General features: G+C 37.1%; 1 non-coding gene across 1 annotated transcript; it reads right to left on the minus strand.

The window, feature by feature from the left end:
• Window positions 1–2,428: 2,428 nt before the first annotated feature.
• LOC112805103 (small nucleolar RNA R71) lies at window positions 2,429–2,532 on the minus strand. The gene has a single exon (XR_003203712.1). It is a non-coding gene; the product is annotated as a small nucleolar RNA R71 (small nucleolar RNA).
• Window positions 2,533–5,169: the final 2,637 nt, after the last annotated feature.

Here is a 5,169-nt window from a genome sequence, read left to right on the forward strand (position 1 = left end):
TATACAAAGCTTGCCATGGAAAGGAGTAAGAAGGATTGAGTAGAAGCAGTAGGAGAGCAGGCGTCCTTGAGCCATGCAGCACCTCCATTCGCTTATCTGAAATTCCCACCAATGAATCTACATAAGTCTTCTATCCTTTTTATAATCTATTTTCTTATTTTTATTTTCGAAAACCCATAAACCATTTTAATCTGCCTAACTGAGATTTGCAAGGTGACCATAGCTTGTTCATACCAACAATCTCTGTGGGATCGACCCTTACTCACGTAAGGTTTTTTACTTGGACGACCCAGTACACTTGCTGGTTAGTTGAACGGAGTTGTGATAACAACTGGTGCCACAATAATGATTTCATACAACTTAAAGAACAGTGATCACAATTTCGTCCACCAAGTTTTTGGCGCCGTTGCCGGGGATTGTTCGAGTATGGACAACTGACAGTTCATCTTGTTGCTCAGATTAGGTAATTTTCTTTTCAAAAATCTTTTTCAAATATTTTTCTTTTTATTTTTCATTTTTCCAGACTATATTTTCGAAAAAAAAGTAATAAAAATACAAAAAAATTAGAAAATCATAAAAATCAAAAATATTTTGTGTTTCTTGTTTGAGTCTTGAGTCAATTTTTAAGTTTGGTGTCAATTGCATGATTTTAAAATTTTCTTGCATTTTTCGAAAAATCCCATGCATTCATAGTGTTCTTCATGATCTTCAAGTTGTTCTTGATAAGTCTTCTTGTTTGATCTTGATGATTTCTTGTTTTGTGTCTTTTGTTGTTTTTCATGTGCATTTTTGCATTCATATTTTCCATGCATTAAAGATTTCTAAGTCTGGTGTCTTGCATGTTTTCTTTGCATCAAAAATTTTTCAAAAATATGTTCTTGATGTTCATCATGATCTTCAAAGTGTTCTTGGTGTTCATCTTGACATTCATAGCATTCTTGCATGCATTCATTGTTTTGATCTAAAAATTTCATGCATTGAGTATTTTTGTTGTTTTCCTCTCTCATAATTAAAATATTCAAAAATCAAAAAAATATCTTTTCCTTATTTTCCTCCAAATTTTCGAAATTTTGGGTTGACTTGGTAAAAATTTTTAAAATTAGTTGTTTCTTACAAGTCAAGTCAAAATTTCAATTTTAAAAATTTTATCTTTTCAAAATCTTTTTCAAAAATCATATCTTTTTCATTTTTTTTATAATTTTCGAAAATTTCAAAAATCTTTTCAAAATCTTTTTCTTATCTTTATATCAAATTTTTGAAAATTAGCTAACAATTAATGAGATTGGTTCAAAAATTTGAAGTTTGTTACTTTCTTGTTAAGAAAGGTTCAATCTTTAAGTTCTAGAATCTTATCTTGCAGTTTCTTGTTAGTTGAGTCTTTTTAAAAAAAATTAAATCTTTTTCAAAATATTTTTTTATTAAAATTTTTATCTTATCTTTTTATCTTTTATCTTATCTTTTTCAAAAATTTTATCTTTTTCAAAATTTGATTTCAAAATATCTTATCTAACTTTTTCAATCAACTAACTAACTTTTTGTTTGTTTCTTATCTTTTTCAAAACCACCTAACTACTTTTCCCTCTCTAATTTTCGAAAATTCTCCCTCTCTTTTTCAAAAATTCTTTTTGTTTTAAATTTTAATCATATTGTGTCTTTGATTTTCGAAAATTACTAACCTCTTTTTCAAAAAATTATTTTCGAAAATTTCTCTTCTCTTCTCTTCTTCTATTTAATTATTTAATTACTAACACTTCTCTTCACCTCTCTTCATCCAAAAATCCGAATCCCCATCTTCATTCTTCTATCCCCTTCTTCTTCTACTAACATAAAGGAATCTCTATACTGTAACATAGAGGATTCCTCTTTCTTTTCTTGTTTTCTTCTCTTTCATATGAGCAGGAACAGGGAAAAAAGCACTCTTGTTGAAATTGATCCAGAACCTGAAAGGACTCTGAAGAGAAAATTAAGAGAAGTTAAATTACAACAATCCAGAAACAACCTTTCAGAAATTTTCGAACAAGAGAAGGACATGGCAGCCGAAAATAATAATAATAATGCAAGGAGAATGCTTGGTGACTTCACAAAGCCAACGTCCAAGTTTGATGGAAGAAGCATCTCCATTCCTGCCATTGGAGCCAATAACTTTGAGCTTAAGCCTCAACTAGTTGCATTAATGCAACAAAACTGCAAGTTTTATGGACTTCCATCTGAAGATCCTTATCAGTTTTTAACTGAGTTCTTGCAGATCTGTGAGACTGTAAAGACGAATGGAGTTGATCCTGAAGTCTACAGACTCATGCTTTTCCCTTTTGCTGTAAGAGACAGAGCTAGAATATGGTTGGATTCACAACCTAAGGATAGCATGGACTCCTGGGATAAGCTGGTCACTGCCTTCTTGGATAAATTCTTTCCTCCTCAAAAGCTGAGCAAGCTGAGAGTGGATGTTCAAACCTTCAAACAAAAAGATGGTGAATCCCTCTATGAAGCTTGGGAGAGATACAAGCAGCTAACCAAAAGATGTCCATCTGACATGTTTTCAGAATGGACCCTATTAGATATATTCTATTATGGTCTCTCTGAATTTTCGAAAATGTCATTGGACCATTCTGCAGGTGGATCTATTCACCTGAAGAAAACGCCTGAAGAGGCTCAAGAACTCATTGACATGGTTGCAAACAACCAGTTCATGTATACCTCTGAGAGGAATTCCGTGAATAATGGGATACCTCAGAAGAAATGAGTTCTTGAAATTGATGCTCTGAATGCCATATTGGCTCAGAACAAAATATTGACTCAACAGGTCAACATGATCTCTCAAAATCTGAATGGATTGCAACATGCATCCAACAGTACTAGAGAGGCAGCTTCTGAAGAAGCTTATGATCCTGAGAACCCTGCCATGGCAAAGGTTAATTACATGGGTGAACCTTATGGAAACACCTATAATCCATCATGGAAAAATCATCCAAATTTCTCCTGGAAGGATCAACAAAAGCCTCAACAAGGCTTTAACAATGGTGGATGCAATAGGCTGAACAATAGTAAGCCATATCCATCATCTTCTCAGCAACAGACAGAGAATTTAGAACAAACCACTTCTAATTTAGCCAATATTGTCTCTGATCTGTCAAAAGCCACTTTCAGTTTCATGAATGAAACAAGATCCTCCATTAGAAATTTGGAGGCACAAGTAGGCCAGCTGAGTAAGAAAGTCATTGAAACTCCTCCCAGTATTCTCCCAGGCAATACAGAAGAGAATCCAAAAGGAGAGTGCAAGGCCATTGATTTGATCAAAGTGGCCGAATGCACTAGGGAGGAAGAGGACGAAAATCCTAGTGAGAAAGACCTCCTGGGACGTCCTTCAAGCAAGAAGGAGTTTCCTATTAAGGATCCAGAGGAATCTGAGGCTCATACAGAGACCATAGAGATCCCATTAAATCTCCTTCTGCCATTCATGAGCTCTGAAGATTATTCTTCCTCTGAAGAGGATGAAGATGTGACTGGAGAGCAAGTTGCTCAATATTTAGGAGCTATCATGAAGCTGAATGCCAAGCTGTTTGGTAATGAGACTTGGGAAAGTGAACCTCCCTTGCTCATTAGTGAACTGGATACCTGGATTCAGGAAACTCTACCTCAAAAGAAACAAGATCCTGGCAAGTTCTTAATACCTTGCACCATTGGCACCATGAACTTTGAAAAAGCTCTATGTGATCTTGGGTCAGGGATAAATCTTATGCCACTCTCTGTAATGGAGAAGCTGGGGATCATTGAGGTACAACCTGCCTTGTTTTCATTACAATTGGCAGACAAGTCCATGAGACAAGCTTATGGAATAGTAGAGGACGTGTTAGTAAAGGTTGAAGGCCTTTATATCCCTGCTGATTTCATAATCCTAGACACTAGGAAGGAAGATGATGAATGCATCATCCTAGGAAGACCTTTCCTAGCCACAGCAGGAGCTGTGATAGATGTCAACAGAGGAGAATTAGTCCTTCAATTGAATGGGGACTACCTTGTGTTTAAAGCACATGGCCACCCCTCTGTGACAAAAGAGAGTAAGCAGGAAGAGCTTCTCTCAGTTCAGAGTCAAGAAGAACCCACACAGTCAAACTCTAAGTTTGGTGTTGTGAGGCCACAACCAAACTCTAAGTTTGGTGTTAAGACCCCATATCCAAACTCTAAGTTTGGTGTTGGGACTACACTAACATTGACCTGATCACCTTGTGGCTCCATGAGAGCCACTGTCAAGCTATTGACATTAAAGAAGCGCTTGTTGGGAGGCAACCCAATTTTATTTATCTAATTTTATTTTATTTTGTTTCTTTGTTATTTTTGTGTTTAATTAGGTACATGATCATGAGGAGTCACGAAAAAAATCAAAAAAATTAAAAACAGAGTCAAAAACAGAAAAAAAAATTGTTCACCCTGGAGGCAGCGCAGACTGGCGTTCAACGCCAGTAAGGTGCATCTGGCTGGCGTTCAACGCCAGAATAGAGCACCATTCTGGCGCTGAACGCCAGAAACAAGCAACAACCTGGCGTTAAACGCCAGGAAGGTGCACAGAGGGGACAAACTGGCGCTGAACGCCAGAAACAAGCATGAAACTGGCGTTCAACGCCAGAAACATGCATTACGTGGGCGTTGAACGCCCAGAACGTGCATCAATGGGCGTTTGAACGCCAGAATGATGCATGAAGGTATTTTACATGCCTATATGGTGAAGGAATGGTATTTCTTTTCACCTCAGGATCTGTGGACCCCACAGGATCACCTCAGGATCTGTGGACCCCACAGGATCCCCACCTACCATATTCCCACCTTACCTCTTAATCCTATTTTTGTGATTTGTATCCCCCATGTCACAAATCCCAACACTCCTCACATCAACACACTCTTCCCCATAAACCCCACCTACCTTCATAAAATTCAAAACCTCTTTCCCACCCAATCCCACCCATATAGCCGAATCCATCTCCCCTCACTCACTCCATTTTCTTCTTCTTCTTCTTCCTCTCTTCTTTCTTCTCTTGCTCGAGGGCGAGCAATATTTTAAGTTTGGTGTGGTAAAAGCATAGCTTTTTGCTTTTCCATTACCATTAATGGCACCTAAGGCCAGAGAAACCTCAAAGGGAAGACAAAAAGCTTCCACCTCTGAGTCATGGGAGATGG

This window comes from Arachis hypogaea, chromosome 5 (genome assembly GCF_003086295.3).
Source record: "Arachis hypogaea cultivar Tifrunner chromosome 5, arahy.Tifrunner.gnm2.J5K5, whole genome shotgun sequence".
Classification (NCBI taxonomy): Eukaryota; Viridiplantae; Streptophyta; class Magnoliopsida; order Fabales; family Fabaceae; genus Arachis; species Arachis hypogaea.